At 38.4% G+C, this 20870-nt stretch overlaps 1 long non-coding RNA gene across 4 annotated transcripts in view; it reads right to left on the bottom strand.

The window, feature by feature from the left end:
- Positions 1–260: 260 nt before the first annotated feature.
- The window catches only part of LOC116439156, a 30793-nt gene continuing 10183 nt past the window's right edge, over positions 261–20870 (bottom strand). For 2 of the 4 annotated variants that reach the window (XR_004238073.1, XR_004238072.1), the window contains 3 exons: positions 18245–18384; positions 16123–16179; positions 3916–9073 (listed from right to left, as the gene is read on the bottom strand). This is a non-coding gene — a long non-coding RNA (uncharacterized LOC116439156). Of the gene's footprint in view, positions 9074–16122; positions 16180–18244; positions 18385–18463; positions 18594–20870 lie in introns of all 4 variants that reach the window. The other 2 variants (XR_004238074.1, XR_004238071.1) reach the window with 2 other exon arrangements.

The following is a 20870-nucleotide window of genomic DNA, read 5'->3' as shown; positions in this document are numbered from 1 at the left end:
GACTAAACACACCTAGAAACTGTACTGCAAGCTTGTGTGACACCTTGCCTTACACACTGAATTATTATGCCACTGCACTCAGAGTAAGGGAAGTCAGCTTCTTGCAACTTAGTGTTACCTGCAACAAGTCTGATGCTGGTAGCACCTCAGATCCTGTGATTTTGGCCTTAAGGCTGTTGTCCTTTCCCACAGAACTCTGTTGAAAGGCTGGGTCTAGTGCATTTCTCCCTTTTGGCAGAAAAGTCACTTTAGGGAACCACTGGTATTTCTGGCAATTTTATTGGACATTACTCAGTTTCAGACACATAATAATGATAGGGCTGCTATATCATGCTTATAACACACATTTGAAGAGACTGCTTAATGCATGAACTAAAATCTGATGGTTCAACTGCAGAGTGCTCTTGCTCTTCTACGAACTGCATTTACTGAATAAAAGAGTAACAAAACGAAACACAGCTTTTCCTCTGTCAAAATTATGAAAATGTTTTTGAGCGACTTCAACATTCTTCTAATTAAGAAATTGTTTTTCTCTCTCAGAAAATAACTTAGAGTAATTATTTTAACAATCTAAAGGAAGTAGTTGCCACCATTTTGCTATTATTTACCTTTAAAACTTATTCGTATCTCCACTTTTTTATTTCATAAGTTGATAGTCCTTAAATAAAAAACCTGGTTAAGTTTTAACATTTTGATCTTAGTTCCTGACTATGTTTTTCTCTTTACTTCAAGAAGAGTCTACTAAACTATCCAGTGGTTGAATGTAAAAGACTCCCGGAGGGCAGAAACCTACTGTGAGACTGGGTACTCTTTAGACCTGACTTAGAGCTTCTTAGTTTTGATGGTCAGTGTTAACAGAAGTGTGGAATATGCCCCTAATTCTGACATTTGCTTAGTATACCAGCCCTTTTTTCTGAGGGAGTAAATGGGCTGAATATATCTAAAACTCTTATTGCTTCTGTCTTCAGAACCTGACTTTAACACTTTGCTTTTTACTACAGACCAGACAGTCTTATGAGACCAATCTGCCAAGTGAGTAAGTTTGGTATTTTATCCCTATGCACATGTAGTGCATCACAGGCTAAATTAAAAATGCAGTAAAAAGTGAAAGAGAGTTACAAAGACAATTTAGATAGCACTGCTGCCACAATGCATCCATTTTAAATTCTAAATGCAATGTTTCAATCGTATATTCTCAACTCCTTATTCCTCCTCCATATCTGGTAGAAACACAACATCTGCCAAAAACTTACATATTCAACTTACACCACTTCCTGAGCCCTGAGTTCAGCAATAAACCAAAGATTTCCTCCCTCATCCAAGGACAAACTACTTGCAGCTTCACTTTTAATTCAACTCACTGTCCAGAAAAAGGAACAGTCTTTTGGCCCCTAAACACCAGTCCTGAACACCCCCAGGGGGCATGACTATTAACTGGCTTCAGAGACAGGCATAAGAAGTAGTAAGAGATGAAAATCCTCACTTCACCCTGCTAAATCCACCATTACACTGTGGTTATGTGACAGGAAAAGAGCCAAATACCTGCCACTTTCATCCTGCTGAAGTGCTGAAACAGGGATTAGAGTTATATAATGTTGTAAAATAGGAATTCAGTGTGCTAAGGAAGGAATGTCTCAGTTCCCTTCCTTATTAAAATCACTGCTCACATGGAGGAACAGCACTGCCCCTATAGGAAAAAAACGACAGCCAAGCCCTCAAAACTAACTCTCACCAGAGCACAGTGTTACAAAATCACATTCCAGAGTGATCGCTGTGTGCCTGAGAATTTCTGCTGAGAGTAAAACTGTACAGCACGTGCCCTAGACTGGTGGAAATGTGGTCAGAGGTTTATTATGTTCTGGGTATTTTTCACAGTGCTCACATTTTGTTTATATTTGTGCATAAGACTCTGAAACAGACTGAAAAATGATTGAAACCAATCTGTACACAAGGTGAGCACAGCAGGATTTCTAAAGCATTTGCATAGAATTTGCCTTGGATGAGAAGTTGGCATTTCCAGTGTTCTCCTACACTTGCACAGGGACTTCTTCATAAATAAGCAGAGAACAGAAAAAGAACTTGAAGAAATTAAGGACTGAAAGAAAGTTAGAAGTCCTCTTCCTTAGCAGTTCTTAAGGCTTCTTAGCAGTTAACATGCTAAAGCTACCACAGTAGGTGTCAAACTAAAACTCGAAATCAGGGAGACCACACTGTCCTTACTTTTGAGTCAGGGCTCTGGAAGCAGGTGAAAGCTCCAGTGGGCTGAGGACACTGTTCACAGGGCTCTGGACTAGGGAACTCTGGTTTTCTCTAACCCTGCAGCACAATCCTAAAGCCCACTTGGTCCAGAAAGCAGGGAGTAATGGATGACTATCCCAGCCAATTCAGCCAGGCAGAACAAAATCAGGCATCACAGCAAATTGAAAGCAAAGAGCTGACAGAAAACTTGCTAATAAGTTCAAGTAGGTTTGAGCCCTTCCACATGATGGTGGTACTAATACTTCTCCAGAAGAGAAAGGGTTGGAAGAGTTTGGAAGAAGTGGAGTGAAAACAGCTCGGGTATTAAATGTCTGCTTGTGCTTTGGGAACAAGAGGATATGTTTCTTGGAAAAGCATGGAATCCTTGACAGCCTGGCTGTGTAGGGTAGAGTGTAATACACACAGTGCAAGCCAAATAAATGTTGATTAAATAATCTGTTTTGTCCACTGGAGTTCAATAGTATCAGCCAGGGATGAACAGAAGTCATCCTTCAACATATTCCTTTTGTAGCAGGGAGACAAGTGAATTAGAGTTGCAAATTTTATTAAAGAGCAAATAAGAAGTGGTTGGTGGAGTGAAACTTTAGAAATTAATTAACTTAAACATGCAAAATCAAACAATTAACAGGCACTTTTGCACAAAAATAAGGAAAAATTGAAACAGACTAAAACTTTTAAGAAACACCTAGTGTTCTGTATTTTGGATTTAAAAAAAATGTTGGATATTTTACACTAAAATATCTAGTATTTCAGTGCTGGCAAGTCAGTATTCTGACTGTTGCCATCTTCAGAAATATTACATTACTTGAGAAATCTGCTAAAACAAAAACTTTATTCAGTGGGCTTCCTTTCAATGACTTTTAAGAGACGCACATGAGAAAATTCAAAGCACCAATTCCCAGTTTTCATACATACTCTAAAGTACAGAAATTGATGCTGCACACAGCAGCAGTTCAAGATGCCACATAAATGATTGAGGTACTGCAGGAAAATTATTTGTCCAGATACTACCTCATTCTGATATAATATTATTTTAGTACCTGCATTAGTGTTACTGAAGTGCCATTTCCATTTATCTTACCTCTGCACAGCCACACTCTACCTGACTTTACACTCATCCATCCAAAAAAGAACAAGACAGTTGGTGGAATGCTACATTGCATTTAACCACCCTGACAAGAGCAGGGTCAGACATCTAACACTCCGGCCGAGGGAGTCTTATTATAGCAAATTTATGAGAGCAGATGTTGCTCCAAGCCTTGCAAGACTACGTGTTGTATTTGGCACACTGGAGTTAAGCAGCTACATTTTCTTGCAGCTGCATGAAGTAGCAATTGTACTGTTCTAACTACATGCTAAAAATGTACCACTGAAGCTAAGCTAGCATGATTAAGGGATCTGAAACCTTGGACAAACCCTAGATTTTAATACACTGGGTGAATAGCAGGGTCTTAGAATAACCCTTTCTTTTGGGTTTTTTTTTTTTTGGCAGTTTAGAGAATAGGTGTTTAATCACTTCTTTTAAAGTCTTCTTTCTGAAAATAATTGAGGCTGTTTTCCATAAACAATGTCAGATTTATTGTCTTAACCCTATATTTATAAAATAAATTACCAGTAAATGAAGATGAACAAGAATAAATGAGAATTCTGTAGATATAATTTACATCGAGGCATTTATTTACAGAAAAATGTGGCTTGTAAAATTATTATTAGTTTTTCAAAATTGACTGCACTTACGATTTAAATCTTTAAAATAATAAAATAATCATTTCAGTGGGTATGGAAGGCAAAATCCCATGCATAAGATTCAGTTAAGATCACACTCAAATCTGGGAAAAGCCTCGTGCTGAAGTAAGTCTTCAGACTCATCTTGACGTTTATAAAATGCCATGTACAATAAATTCAGGTTTTCCATGTGTTAATCTACCCTACTTTTGATTAAAAACAAGACTGTAGCTAACAAGTGTCAGATGCTACTGGTTCATCAGGTGCAACTGTCTCCTACTTTACCTTTGATTCTATTTTCATCAGAAGCAGGTCCACTGATGTTAATGGGTTTAAAATGGTGGAGCTGAGCTAGAAATATTTCCTTATTATTTATTTCCCATTTCAATCCAATACATTTTCAAACAGCAGCTCATTGTTATTATAAAACAGATTATGACACTGTCTTTATCTTGAACCACGTATTTTTCTCACTTTTACTCTTCCTATTCTTTCCTCCAGCTCCTGGGGGATGGATGCGGTGAGGGTGTGAGAGAGTGGCTGGTGGGTAGCCGGTTGCCGGCCACAACTGCAGGAACTCAGGCCTTCTGATCAATGAATCAATATGATTATGCAGAAGCATCTTATTGTTTAAAATATACTCCACTAACACATCTCACAACTTTGACATAATACCTTACTTATACACTTTGCTTACTTATACATTTCACTTGCTTATCTTATACTACTTGTACATATCACTCTACTTACACATTTTCTTACTTACACTTTTTACAACTTCTACATAACACAGTACTTATGCATTTTACTTACTTACACATCTTACAATCTTTACATAATACACAACTTACACATTTTACAACTTATCCATAATACAATACACCTACATTTTGCAACTGCTGTGCATGAGATCACACATTGCTTGATTGGTTTCTCTATTTTGTCCCTGCGCTCCACACACACTTTTCTGATAATATGATTGGTTTTAATCCAGTGGAGCACAGTCCTTTTTAGCTATTCCTTGCTGTCTTGGAATTCAGCTTTTCAGCTTTTTCTTTCCCAATTCAGCATAGTTTACCTTTCAGTCCTTGATGAATTCCTGAGGGCTCTAACAGGTGGGGCTCCTGAGCCAGGCAAGCAGCATCAAGATGATGACAGCAACAAAACCCATCCAGTGATCAGCAATCAAGTTAGTCCAGGAACCCGAAACATCAAAATCTATACCTATCCCACCTCCCACCCCCAAAACCTTCAAACTGGAGCTTAAAAACCCTCTTGGGGCTGATGTGCTGCAGCTGAAGGTGGAAAGGGCAGGTGAAGCCAGTGAGAGTAATTCCAGCCTGGTCCTACTCTGAGGGCTCTGGTAAAAATAACTAAAAATGGTTTGGCTGGGGCACACTATCAAGCGTTGTTGTGTGTTACAACATGCAACATAGAACAAAGGGATGTATATATGTAAGTACATACAAAGCATTTTACTAGATCTGGTGAAAAAGATTAAACTTTTTGCAACTGCTTTGACTGACTTAATTATCTTAAATTGTCTGTCTGCTGCTGGTTACTAAATAACATCATAACCAGATACAGAGACCTGTAAGAGAAATGGCTGAACTAATGAGAATGGAAGAACCCTGTTCACAGCTGCTGTGAAAATCTGAAGAAACAGAAGCAGCTTAAGCCTCCCAGGGCAGTGCGTGGTCAGCCTCTTTGCTCATTCTGCCCTTGGACATGCTAAGTCCAAAAGGAAGAAGTAGAAACAAGACTGATTTTGCAGGGAAAGCACTCAGTGGAGTGCAGGCTGTCTACTGGAGACAGAAACTGAAAACCCTGCTTGACCAGAGGAACAGATTCCTACCAGCCTACAATTTCCTGTCATTTACGTATGGCACATAACTGCTTCAACTGCCCTGTTTTATTGCCTGCTGGAAAGTGAGTGGGTAATTTCACACTTGCTCTTGGATATTACATTTATTATACAAAGCTTTATCTTAGAGAACTGTTATATATTTCAGAAGAGCAGGGATTTGTAACAGAGCTTGTAGCAGGCCTTTATTATAGAGGTGATAGAAGTTACCATTTGAGAATAGCAGAGGCTTTTTCGCAGTGTAATTGGCATTGATTATCTTCTGTCCATGTGCACTGTTGCTTATCAGTACAGATGCCCCAGAAAGATGCTTTTATGTAGTTTCTTTGTGCAGTACTGTAACTTTCTTTGCCGTAAGAGAAAGTTGATTATCAATCACAATGAAATCAGACCAGCTACAGAAGTTAATCATGGAGCTAGATGTCTGGTGTAGAAGTCAAGGAAAGTCAAGAATTATTAGTTCACAAAACAAGACAGGCAAGCTTCTAACTTAAGGCAAAAAAAAAAAAAAAAAATCAAAACAAACAAAAAAAACCACTCCCCCACCAAAGAAAACCAAACCCAACACCAAAACTGCCCTCAAATCCCCCAGAATTAAAGAAAAGAAAACAAAGAGCTCCTGAAGAGCAGGGTGCTGTCAGGGGATGCAAAGGGCCCAGCATGAGGAAGAGCATGAAGTGCTCTTGTTCCTCTCTTGTGGCCACAGCGAGTTTTCAAGTGAGTTTTGACAAGGCTTAGCTATGCCATTTCCCCAAGTGTGTTGATGTAGCTATTGCCAACAAGGCCCAACAGATGATTAAAGGGATGAGGAGAGGAAGCAATGTCATGCTTTCCAAGAAGGGAAAGGATCAGGACAGATGTAACTTACTCCAGTTCTTAACAACACGTTCCTACAAATAGAAAGCAATACTGAAGCTATTACTGTCACCACTCAGGCATGATGAGAAGTGTTAAAAGTAATGAACTACCTATCTGAACACATAAAAATGAGGTAAAGCATGGTATAATGGTTATCAGACATGTCAGCTAGTTCTGAAACAGGGATAATATGTGTTCTGCAAACTATCCATCAAAGCTATCCTACATTATTCCATGTGACAGTTTAAATGGCTGATCTCAGTGCATGCAGAATTGCCAGATATCCAGGAACTTAAGAAAACCCAGGCCAGCTTTAACAAAGAGCCTGGGCTTAATAGTAGTAAAAATTACTACCTTATTTTATTCTGCCAAAATGCCAGAGTTTGCATGGCTTAAAACATAAAAATGAGAGAAAGACTCTGTGCAGACAACCAGGCAAGGAAAAGCAAATCACAGTGTAAGACGTGTATCTATGTTTTAAACAAACTGAGGCAGTGATAAAGGGCTAAAAGAAACTCCCATGGAATCACAAAACATAAGCATTGTGGGGGTGGCATACCTGGAGAGAATTATGCAGTAATTTTGAAAAGTTAATGTTTAAAGCATAACCATTTGGAATGAGTTTATAGCTATTCACCATTTACAGTACAACCAGAACAGTATCTAAGCAGGAATTAAAGACAGACTGGGATTGAATGATACAGGGTGGGTAAAACTTGTGTTATGGTGAATGCTTAATTAAAAAAAAAAAAAAAATAGTGTAACACAAAAAAGTGTCCTCAGGATGTAGTTGGTTTCACAGCACCAAGTATTGTGTATAGATTCAACTTTTGTTTGCACATCAGCAGGCACAGGAGGCATCTATTACAGAAAGGATACAGCTAAGTGGGGAATTTCATTTGTAACATGATTTGGTAAGACCTGCAAAAATCAGGTGAGATGATACTAATTTATGCTGCAATTCTATCATTCATGCTGCCTCTTAAAAATGAGTTTATTTGCATACAGACAGGTATTCAATTGAAGGAAAAACATGGAACAAAATGTAAACAAAAGTAACACAACTATGGTTCATCTTGACAAAAAGGATTGCAACCAAAACAGCTTCCTGTGATACCACCCCAAAATGGATGAATTCCAAGGTCTGATAAAAAATGTAACATACCCTTGGAGCCTTGCTCAGTGCCAAACTTTGTATCCCTTATGAGAAACAGTTGTGTGCTATAAGCACTCAAAACTTTGCTGACATTTAGTTTGATGGACTTAGTTTGCTTTCAATCAACTCAGGAATGTTCTGCTCTTAAATTAACTGCTAATTCCTAATGCAAACCTACTGCTACTACTTCTTCTTGATTTGAATGTCCTTCTCTTTCTCCACCAAAGTTGCCAGAAATTGGTGCAGATTTCTTTTGTTCAATTAAAAATGACATTAGGATTTTTTTATGCTCTTTGTACTCTAAAAATCCTGTTTTGTACTGTGGTGAAATGCTACAACTAATTAATGAACATAACCTGTTAATACTGTCTAAGCTTTGCCTGATTTAACTTCTTCCTACACTTCGTCCTCTTGATTCTGGAGCATTCAGTTCTAAATATTTTCAATAAATTACTTTTGCAGTATTTCTTTATAATTTTGGAAACTGGCCTCTGCCTATCAAATTTCCATTTCTGAAAGTTCATACATTTTGGATGTCTTTATCTCTGATTTACTGTATCAGTAGCTTTTTTTTTTTTTTTTTTTCCTTTGGAAAGGGGGGTAAAGAGAGAATAAAAGATAAACCTGCTATTTTGAGGGTTTGATATTTTTCTAAGTTGTTTATATTTGTGTAATTACTTGAAAGAAAATATTAATTGAAGTTATAGATCAGATTTTTCAGTTCACTTTCACTGCATCACCAACCTTATGTTTTCAGGAACAAGTCAGCACTTTAAGACAGATGATCCACAAGTAATTAAGGCAAATGATATCCCAAGCCAGAGATTTAGAGTGCTCAGTCACCATATTAAGAGTATTACTGGCTTTTAGACTTTCAAAGTCCATCCGTGTTACTTTTCCTGCCACAGCACAGCCTTTTGTCATGGTTTACAAGAACCATGGTAAATTCATATTTATGCACAAATGCTTTCAACCGGCAATGATAGTACAGCACTGTAAGACACCAGTTCAAAAAATGTTTTTTTAAGCAGCAGGAGGTTTAGCATCACCCCCGTGTTCAATTCTGATACAATTTGTTACCATACAACAGCTCTGGCGTTTTAAAGAAATTCCTCACACAGATAATTTCTGGATCATTGTTTTCCACATCAATTTTAACAGCATCCGCGGTTCACAAAACAGGTGATTTCCTTGAGATTGGGAAGAGGTACCTGCAAAATTACAAAGGAATTAAGCTAGGTTGGAGCTATTTTTACCTTAAAAACATGTATCTTGATTGCCTTCACAATCTGAAATCAATCCCTGGGATGTCTCCTTCTCTGTGTCACATTACAGAATATGTTTCTTTTTGAAAAAGTCTTGAGATTTCTAGAGGACATTCCAGATGTGACTTACTTCTATGCCTGGGGTGCATAGAGATCTTAAATACATTTCTGGGTAATGAATGAACACATCTCCATGCTAAAAAAATCCCAGTTCACAGTTCTGAAAGTGACAAGCTTTCAGGAGAGAGGCATTTCTTTAAAGCACCATTTTCTTGTGCAACATCCTGCTTGCAGTTTTCCTAGAAAAACATTGAGTGAAACTGGATGCTTTTACATTTCACTGATTGACTACTATCGGAAAAAAAGTTTTCAATTAACAGCTTATTGGCTGGCAAGCCTTTATCTTCTTGGTAGCACTTAGGTTAATGACAGGTTAATCTTCCTAAGACAGATCTGACACACCTCTTTTTCAGGAAATCAGAAAACCAATAAAACCCTTATCAGTTCACATGTGGCCACATAATGCCTCTCTACTACTTGCTGCTAGTATGACCAGGCATTATTTTATCAGGCTAAATCAATATTTCACGTAATCTTCAGCTGGAGTCAACAATAGGGAAAAACAAATAAACCAGAATGCAAACAATCATGCTCATACTCAATAAAGTTGCAGTGAAAGGAGGATAAATTAAATGCAAGGGGATAAATGTTTCTCAACCTTTTTGAGTGATCAATGTACATCCTGAAGCATGAAGACTAACAGCATCTATAAGTTTTTACCCCAGCCAGTTTAACTAAAAGCATTACTCATGCCATGCCTTATAATTTAGACTTGTATTAACATACAGCTTTATTTACTGCTCTCTGGCATTCTATTTCTTCTAGCACAACAGAGAAATGTGGGGCAAGGTGAATTATAGGAGCTGTAACATCGCATTATTTTCCCAATTGTATATACATTAACGTTCTGATCCCTTTCAGGAATGAAATCTGTAGTGAGAGAGGCCTGGTCTCTATCCAAGACAAAGCCATTTGCTTAGTTCACACAGACACCCTTCCCCTGTCTTTAATCGTTCAAGATGTATATGTGGGTGGAGTTTTCAGCCATCTGAAATAAAAGCACTTCTATCTTTTTGACACTTGAGGGAATGTGAGAACAATCTAATTGAAGAAAAGTTAATTTTTTGTTCTGAATAAAAAAAGGCAGCAAAGTACAATGAGCTGTCTCTAAAATGGTTTGGGAGCTATTCTAATGGAAAAACATAAATATAATAAAACCTTCACAGATGCAATCCAATTAGTCCTCTTGTCAAAAGCATGACCTGCAGTAGTGTAAGAGGTGATTGCCAAATCTAAGAAGCTTTAATCCTGAGTTGATCCAATCACCACAATAAAATTACCACGGCAGAAGATGAGCTTCATCATCATTTGTGTGCTAAAAGATGAGTGGAAGTATTTGTGTTTCAGCAAACAAATGGCCTTTTCCAAAGCACTTGCTAACTATACTCTATAAGCCATACAGGTGCTCCTGAATTTGGTATTTCACGCAGCCTTTGTCAACAGCAGTAAGAAAAGTAAACGTCTTGCTCTCAACTATGAACTGGTTTCAAAATGAAGATGTTAAAACATGTAGCCAGTATCTATAATTACAAGAAAACTTTTCACTGAGAAATGAGATACAGTAACATATATCACCATATTTGCAATTTTAAGATCAGTATACAGGGTAAAGGTCCTAGGAGACCAGTTTTTTAATAGACACCAAATTCTGCATGCTTGAGGGAAAAATATTAATGGCTCCCTGAATGACCACTATGACAATTGTGTTTTGATGTGCAGCAAATGTGAGTGAAACAATAGAGAGTTACATGAAAATAGGTGTGTAACAACAGCAAAAGGAGTACACACCTCTTTCTGGGAGACTTGGATATTTTTCCAGGGAAGTTAATGTCCATTGAAATGCTAAGAAATGCCATAATTTATACACTGAAACCTAACCAAACCAGGTCAATATTAAATGTGTTAATTCTTCCTGTAATGCCAAATACCACTTACAGAATACAGAAGTTTCTGCAACTGCACCTTAGGCTGCTCTTTGTTTGATCTGATTTTTTGGTCTTCCCTACGTGGTATATAACAGAACAGATTTAAAAAAAAATTTATTTTACTGTATTTCCTCTTCCATGTGCCTCCATGTGTCAAATGACAAAGGGAAAAACTTGTGTTTCAGTGACACTCTGGCCTGTGTACACAAACGATCCCCTGGGAAAAATCAGTGGTTCTTTAATTATATAAAAACTACCTCAGAATTTGAAACGAGGTTTCTCATGTTCTTGGAAAGCACAAAAGCATTTACAATACACACTCAAACAGCATTTTAAGGCCAGGGTTTGTTTTGTTTGTGCAAGAACCCTTTTAAAAATACTGAGAACAATTTCTCTTTCAAAAAACTTACTCTTCAATGAGTCTGAAACAAGCAAGATTCAGTACATGGGGCCTCCTTACATCAGCCCCTGCTTTGTCACAAATGCCTTTCAGAGGTCTGCCTTGCCTTAATCTCTCAGTATTTAGTGCACAAAGCTTTAGTGAAGCTACCATGGTGGCCCAGCACCTTGAGAGCATCACAAAACCCAGCTCAGTGGCAGCCCAGGAGACAGCTGTGGTGTGCAGACCTGTGTGACTCTCACCTGCATGCCTCTTCCACAAGGTGCATGTGTCAGCCATCGAGCAGGGCTCACAAAGAAAGAATTTGCCAGACTTCTGATTAGGTCTGGCAAATCAGTTTTGACAGCATTTGCACAATCTTCACTGTTTCAAAACCACGTCTGAAACTGCTTGGTTACAAAAGAAACACTTTGCCAGTGCAGAGCTAAAGGTAAGGTGGGGAATGAGGGACTGCAATACTGTATCTCAGGAGCAAGGGGATGATCCCCACGGTTCAAAAAGAAAACACAATATGCTCATCATCCAGGTGATCTAGTTTTCTTTGGAGATGGAAAGTCTTTATCCTGACTATGGTACCTTTTAGAGTCCACTTTTTGCATGTGGCCTTTTTCCCCTTACATTTCTGGGCAGAGAAATGACAGAATTGATCCCTCAAGTAAAATTCGTTTGGTGCTTGCTTTTGTGACCATCCATGTACTCCTCAGAGAAAGGAAGAGGCCAGCTATGCTGAGATCTGCACCACTTCTGCTTGGTTAGTCTACTTAAGAGTTATCTCTGTTTGATTTTACAGAGTAACTCATGAATAAGTGCAAAGTTTAACTTTTTCTAGTTCCCTGCTAACACTAAATGGGTTTCCAACCAGGTAGACAGCCCCTGTGAGACACAGCATGATTTTTTCTGGGGACAAGTTTCTATTTTGCACAATGTAAAGCCAAAAGCCGATTGTGTGCATGGAGTATTTTAATTTTTATTCTAGCACTGTTTCGTTAGTATTTGTCAGAAAGCATGAAACCAAACAAAGACATTTGTTCATGGGGCTATGCTGCCTCCAGAATGAAGATCTAGCTGTTTGTGGCCCTAGTGAAAAGCCCTCTAGGAAAAAGGTGCACAAAATTTAGGCACTTAATTATGTATGCCTGTCGTTAAATAGTAAAGACTCACTGAATGACTGTTCAAAAGGTTAGCGAGTGACATTTTAAGTTAATGCTCAGATTCAGCATGCCCCCTGATGTAGCAGCACAAAGAAACAACTACAGAAATAAGCTGCAACCCGCCTTTCCAAATGTCTAACTACCCTTATAAAAAAAAAGGTCACTTCAGCTGTGGACACCTGCTTTCTCAGAGGTCATTCACCCTGGGTCTGTTCTGGTGACATCAAACCACCTTTCCCATGCAGGGCAAACATACAGACTGCAGGCATACAATTTCCTGGGCATTACCACCTGAACTCTGTATTTTCTGTTTTTAGGAAACTTAGGAAATGAGATTATGAAATGTCCCTTCACTTTTTCTTCTCAAAGGTCTTGAGGTTGGCTGTTAACTAAACTCTCCAGAAGACTGGAGGATGAGCAGAATGAAAATTTATCAAATAAAAATACTTATCAAAAATGGGAATATGACATGAGCAGTTTGAATGGTAAATTTTCATAGATCACACTAGTCCAACACTAAATTATATCTCTCCTTGGGATTCCTTAAGAGCTATTTTGCATACATTTTCCACACATAGAAAACACGTTATGCGCAGAAGGTATTTCTGTAATATTCTTTGCATGAAGAATACTGGCTTTGTAAAAGTGGTCACTCAGCATAAAATTCTATTTGGACTTTCTTGATGGAACAAATGCATGTATCAATTTTGTAAGTGTGAGGCCAAAATACTACAGGTAAATTTGTGATCTGGTTCAGCCCAAGGGCCCTTCTCACCACCTAGTCTGTTCCCAGAAGTGCTATAAGAAAATTCTAAAGGGAGAACAGGAACATATTACCATATGTAACATTGCTGTAACAGCTTTCAGCTACTTTCAGCTGATTTTTTTTACGTGAAACTTCTCTCCATTTAAAAAAAAAAATAGCTAAAGTATGTTTATACATGAAAATGAACACAAATTCTCAAAAATGTGAATGCATTTTTACTTCCTTTCTGGGAAAAAAGTTAGTATCACTTAAACTATGTGCTACAATGGCTATTGTCTCTTCTTTTTTATCTTTTTCTTTCCTAAGAATAAAGGTTTGCACTGCATTTTGAAAAGTATATATTATGCATCACTTTTCTGCATTGTGCTATCACTACATTTTAGGAATTAATTTACTATTCTTTGATAAGTGATTTAATTCCAAGAAGCATGCAATAAAGAGCTTAACCCCTCTTCACTTGAAAATCCTCAAAAGATTTTGTCATTCAAGAGAGAATTTAGAAAAAATGGACTCTAGCAAAAGCAATGATTCTTTACTTGAAAAGGCTGTGTGTCTTGGGGTGACTTTTTGATGTATATCCCATATTGCTGCCCTATGCCCAGAAATTAATTTTTGTGCCTTTCTATGGCTTTAAACTGAGCCTGAGAGGGGGGAAGAAAAACTGAGCAAAATTTTTTCAAAGCAGTTTGCAGCTTGTTCAAGGTCACACAGAGACAGAGACTTTTTTCAACTGTGGCAGGACAGCGAGAGGGAAGGGAAGCACCCAGCTTGCTTTCTTTCCAGACAGATTTCAGCAGCTTTTTTTCCTCAGCTCCTTTTCCTCCGGAGAGCTAAACTTTTGTCTTCCTGGGACTTTGTTTTTTTCCTTTTCTCTCTGCTGGACTGTTTCAACATCAGAATACAATGGGAGGACTTTCCACCGAGGCCTTGGCCCTGGAGGTGGGCTCACCACCCTGTCCCAGCTCCAAGGAGGGGGGAAGAGAGAGACTACAGAGGGACTCTGAAATTTTCCCAAGTTTCTCTCAGCAGAGCAAGAGGTTCTATTATTTAGCATCATAATCCCTTTTCCTGTGTGTTTGTTAAATAAATAGTTTTTATCTCTTTCACTTTCCTTCAAGGAAAATTTTTTTTTCTGAACCTGGGGCGGGGGGTGGTTGTAGCCTGCCTTCTCTCAGAGGATATATTTCTAGATTTGGCCAAACTGGAACACTGTGGTATAAAGAGGTAGTATAAAGCCACCATGATAAAATGCACACGTTTGTCAAAATTCCTTTGGATCCATGCACAGCTGAAGTGTTATTCCTTATTCCTTTGTACAGTGGAGAAACCATTTATCTTAACTGCAAGGGTCCTTTGAAGGTATTACCACCAAGATAAAGGGAAATTCAGAAGATGTAGTTATATTTAGATTTTTCAAGAGCAATTGGCAAGGGATTTCAATCAAAGAAGGTACAATAGAATATGGAATAAAAGAGCTGTCCAAAGAACAAAAAGAAAAGCTTCATAGCAGGAAGCTTTCAGTTCAGCAGAGGTGGCTCCAATACCTGCACCTTTTCTATCCTCCGGAGAGGCAGTTCTAGGAGCTAGAGACTGCCCTCAGACTGAAAAGCCAATAGTTTATATAGTTTAGATAAATGTGAGATATACTAAGAAAAAAATATTCAGTATGGCAGTAACACAAGTGTATCAAGTTAACTGTTAAAGTAAAGTTTCAGCACTTGTATGATAGCTGGTTCTTGGTGATTCATGAAACCTTTATTTGCTTCATTTATGGACCATCAGTGCATTCCTGTATTCTACATGCTCTAAACTCTTAACTTTACTAAATCCTTCTTTCATAATTCTTTTGGGAGAGCTAACAACTTGGCATAAATGAAGCAGGATTGAGTAAGAGCTGCAAACATTGGGCTAAATAGAATGTAGAGATTATGCTACTAGGCAATTAAATACCAACATACAGAAGATATGCACAACAAAACCAAAGTAATCAATGCTGGAATAGACAAACTTCAGAACAAAAAAGAAGACTAGATGAAGACAAAAGTAATCTGTTGGTTAACTTGGTGAGAAGCAACAATCCCGAAAGAAATTTTAAGGAAATAATACTAAGAACAGAAGAGGTGTGCGTTTGGTAAACTGAAGGAGAAATTCTGAAATACAAATAATTTGACTTGTAACTTAATTTATTGGTAATTTCTGATCAATGTATCAACTATATAGGGAGATGTAATTTGTTCTAGAGAAGAAAGAAATATAAATGGAAACTTTGATATTGAGGAACTTGTTTGTAAACCCCTTAAGAAGAGCAGAAAAATTATCAAATATACAGATGAGCTGAAGGGATAAAAGAGAAGAGTATTACCAGCCTTGCAAAGAACATCACAAGAGCTGGAGTCAATGTGCTTTCCTGTAGCTGGAGTGATTTCAGCTTTTCTATTAGAAACAGATTCAAAAATAATCAACACAACTACTGACCATTCTTATGTGAGCATATTTCTGGCTGACGACTTGTGCAAGACTTGAGATGTGTCCAAGAATCTGATTCTTATATAAACTGTAGTCAGAAATCCTTAATAAACCAAACAGATTTTGCCCAGAGTGCAGTGGTGAAACCCTAAACAAAACTAACTTACCTGAAATGACGTGACTTGAATGGAAAATCTGACGAAGCAACAGGTAGATAGATGTCACTATGGAGATAAAAAACACATGGGCTATGAGACTGAGGACAGGCAAAAAGAGATAATTCAAAAATTCAGGATAGCCAAAAATGTAGTTAACAGTGAAGCAGAGAGAAGCGTCCATGATGTAGAAGGAAAGCCTGATCTTCTGAAGTGAGGCATAATGGAGTGAGTGGAGTTGGGAAAGAAAATGAGAGTGAGAAGATACCAAACCATACCCTGCAGAACACCTGCAAGTCATGAGTAATGGTAGAATGGTGCACTCTTTAATTCCCACTTTACCAAAGAGCTGGAAAGAAAGCAAACATTTAAGAAACAGTGTGCAAAATCCATCTTCCTCAACTACACATGTTCAAAGAGATAAAAGCACAAATGGGTCCCAGCAATGGAATAAGGCTCTTGAAAAGAGAGCGCTTACTGCTCTGGAAAGAGAAGTCCCTCTTTCTGAAGGAAGCTCCAACAGCTGTCCCTCTGTCACAGAGCAGGCTCTGGAGGTGCAGCCCTGTTCCGCTAAAGAGCAGGTGGTGCCAAGGCACAAACACTGCAGCTCCAGCTGCTGCAGGGGGCAGAAGGGTTTGTGTGACACTGCACAGCTGTGAGCAGACAGTGCAATGGACACAGGAGAACTGATTTCATATGGATTAACTAAATCAGCTTCATATTCGCTTATGAGGCTGTAAAGACAAATAAAATATGAAATATTTTCCTGTCCTTTTATCGCTACCTAGCAATGGGTAGAAACTACCTGAGGTGCTGTGTCTTCATTGTCTTCATCTCTGATTATTAATACCAACTCTGTCAAGCATCTTCTTGGAAAATAGCAGAATAGTTTGAAACAGAGCATAACATGACAGAAAGATGGAATGAGGTAGTCTAAAAATGAACATGCTAAGTAATTTTTAGAACTATGCAACCACTGCATATCTAGTCGATAAGGAAAATTTCAACTGTTAAGACAGCAATTAGACTTTAAATATATTTAAGGAAAGTCTTATGATCTCTTTTTCCCTCAAGAAAAGACAGATCCAGAAATCAGGATTAAAAAGAATGGTATTATGCATCACAAAATTATAATTTGACCAAACAGTAATTTTCTGTTCCCTAAATATGGCAGAAACAAGCAGATGTCCTTGTTCACACTATTAGAAGTTTGTTGATGAGAACAAGAACTTTGTCATCTGAAAAACACTAAGCTGTACAGTTTTGTGATGCAAATTCCTGTGAACAGCAGATGTTTATTTACCCCTTGTCCCTTCATCTAATGCAACAGTTCTTAATGGAAGAATTCTCCTTGGAAACCAAATGCTGGGCTTAGGCTCAAGATCCTGAAAGACATACTTGCATTTGAACTTTTTTTGACCACTCCTTCCACAGACTAAGGAAGACAATTCCATAGCAGCATTTAGGAAATGGCTTGGCTGTAAACTACTAATATATCCTATTCCTTAAAACCTAAAATCCCTAAACTTATTACTACTTTAAAGCAAACATTGACTTCTGTATTTCAGGTTTAGGAAGAAGAAGGTCTATGTCTTTCAAACTGGTCAACATCTGTTTCGTTCCCAGCAAACTTGGTGTTTGGCAATAATTTCAGATGTTATTAGCATCTGCATTGCATTTGGATAAGAGGTTACAGCAGCTGATTGCACGTTCCTAATGCCTATATGAAAACTCCTGAGTTAAGAAAAATTTCAAAAAACATTCATACATTAAATGTAGTATCATTGTTTCAATGCTTGTACAATCGGAATATTTTTTGTGGATGGATTTAGAAACTTTTTGTAATTTTTAAAAAATTTTATTTTAATAAAAGGTGTGTTCAAACAAGTAACCTTTAACTAGGCAATGGTAACCCCACAGTTCCCATGGTACAAGTACCATGTGGCCCACAATCCCTTTAATCATGCTGCTTTTTTATCTTTTTTTCCCAGGAGATAGGGAGGGAAGGGAGCCCAGAAAATAAACAAAAAAATTCTGGTGCTCAGTTCTCAAATACGGACTGCGTTCAGCAGAACTTTTCAAAGACAAACCACAGATGAGTCGAAAGCTGGATACTCTTCAAGTAACAGCTCACCTGGGACTGCAGATTTTCCAGTTGCTTTTGATGTATCTCAATTGACTCTCTTAAGATGATTCTTTTTGTCATTTGACAAATGTAGTAGTTTCTTCAAAGTGCTCAGAGGAATAGAGTGTAAGCACCCCAGTCTATCACACCTACAGGATATAGCCAATCAATACATGAGAAAGAAGCAGCAAGAGAAGAATATTATGTGCTATCATTATCTCGCATTACCTGGCAAGAAGTTATCTTTAATGATTTAAAGCACAGCACTGTTCTCACACGGTATTGTTCTCCAGAGTGACTGGAAGAAAGGCTTTGTTTTATACAATAGATCCTTCTCTGAATGCACTCCGCATCATTCCTGTTAACATCAAATGATAAAGCAGGCATTTTTAATTTTAGCTGTCAGCTCTAGGAAGCATACGCTTCTCAGAGACAGGCACTGCATGCACAGTACCACTGGTTACTAGGTCTGCAAGAAAGGCTAGTTGTTAATTGCACTGAAGGCAGGTAAAGGTCACTTTTTTGTAAAGATGGTGCTAAAATTATACAGCCAGAATAAAGCACTGATGTGAAGAGACTGGTTGAGCATCACAGGGACAACAGCTTTTCCATGTCACTTAGTTTCTTTTAGTAGAGCAACCAGAAGCAAGGTTTCATTTGATATTTTGTTTGCAAAGTTAATTGTCAGACTAGAACTACACCATGCATACAGGTCTCCATCATGACTGTGTACCCTCTGCCCAAAGAAAAGGGTCCCCAACTCTCACCGTGGACAAAAAACGGGGATGTATGTCTCCTCCACTTCCCACACAGAACAGTTTTTGATAAGATCCCACAAAGCTGCCTGGTTTTCAGTCACATATCCATTTACCCTCAGCAGAATGAGGCCCTGGGAACTGAAACTATGAACATGAGAGAAAGAATTGGGTGACTCAAAAGTTTAAGTTCACTGTTAGGCTGGGTGTTGGGGAAGATGAAACAGGAAAGCCTTATAAATATGATTGCCTGACAAAAGATTTTGGGAATATGAAAACTATAAGCGACATTGAAATGAAAGCCACCTTTGAAATACCAAGTCTTAGTTACTGAACAACTGGAAAACAATGGTATGGCCGACTGAAGGTAATCCCCTCTTGATTGAACAATACCCTCTGCTTGCAGGCAGGTCCAAGGGTCAGAGCAGACCCTACTAGCTCAGCAGAAGGGGTCCAAAGAGTAGTTTTTAGAAGTTAAGATGTAACACTCTATGGTAATTTAAGAACTCTTATAGGCTGTAGGTAAATGCTATAGGATTTGTATCTTGTATTAGATTGGTTAGTGACAATTAGAATATTCAGTACAGAAGATGATTTATTGTATTGTAACCAGGACTTCACCATTCCATTCTCATTACTCTCTCACACTCTCATTCCTCTCTTACTTATCTCTCACTCCACTCTACTTACTTGCTCTTACTTTTACACTCTTGCTCTCCTGGGCCTGCTCCGAACTGCGCCTGGCAGCTCTGAGCAGTGCCCCTATACCCACGCCCTTTGCAATAAACCGCATGTTCCAAGATCTGACTTCAGAGATCCGTCCGTCCCGACCGTCCGACCCACCCCAAAGCTCTCACCAGCTGGGTCCAACAGCAGCCATCAATATTTGGTGTATGTTTGCTGAGATGGAACAAAACCACACCCTATTATTAGGTCATGAGAGTGAACTCATCTGAGGGAATTTGCTGTCAGCTGTGGCTTGTCAAAAGATGCTGTGTATTTTACTCTCTATAGCTATGTATAACGGTATATTTATGCATTAACCGAGCAAATCAGAAACACAAAAGGTCATTCAGCTTCCACACGTGCTTTTACTGGGTGTGATTTATTACTGTAGCAACACTGAAGGTAACCAATGGAGAAACAGCTATGTCAAAAGGACTCAAGTGATGAATTAGAAGATTCATTTCCTCCAAAGCCCTGGGGATTTTTGCACAAGTCCTTAGAACCTCTGCCTTCTACACTAGAGGAGTATGTTTGAACTCTCCATGTAAGACATTAATCTGGGGGCAACCAGAGAGAGCAAACCAAAGCAGTTACCAAATTATTGTAAATGTGGGAGCTAATATCTAACCCTGTGCCCCATTTTTTTATTTCTTTAGAATAACATGCTTAACTACATCCTTCATGACCAATCATTTCTTGAACTTTGTATTAATTTAACATATCAAGATGAATGTAAGCAAACAGCTTACATTCAAAGCTCCAGAGTAGCCCATCAGAGAGGAGCCTGTTTTTCATATTCCTTGACCTACTACCACATCCCACAATGGGTAACATTTAGGGTGGATGAAGTGCCATGACTTGAAGTGTGAGAGATGATGATGGCCCATCCAGGAGTAGGAATGACTGAAACCTGCTGTCAGCCTTCTCATTAAAAAGCCAGGAACTGGGACCACAAATCCTTCGAGGACAGAAAATATGGTGCCATAGAAATGACATGACATATAAAAAACTGGCTGAAGTAGTTCCAAAATGTTTCCAAGAGTGATGTCCCTAACAGGAATCACATTACTAAAGAAGATAACATATATAATTCCGTAGCTGGTGCAGTGTAGCCCTGGTGCCCAGTACATACTGTATTGCCATGCTAGCAGCAC

Source organism: Corvus moneduloides, chromosome 2 (assembly GCF_009650955.1).
Source record: "Corvus moneduloides isolate bCorMon1 chromosome 2, bCorMon1.pri, whole genome shotgun sequence".
Taxonomy (NCBI): domain Eukaryota; kingdom Metazoa; phylum Chordata; class Aves; order Passeriformes; family Corvidae; genus Corvus; species Corvus moneduloides.
This window is presented reverse-complemented; position numbering and strand designations above follow the sequence as displayed.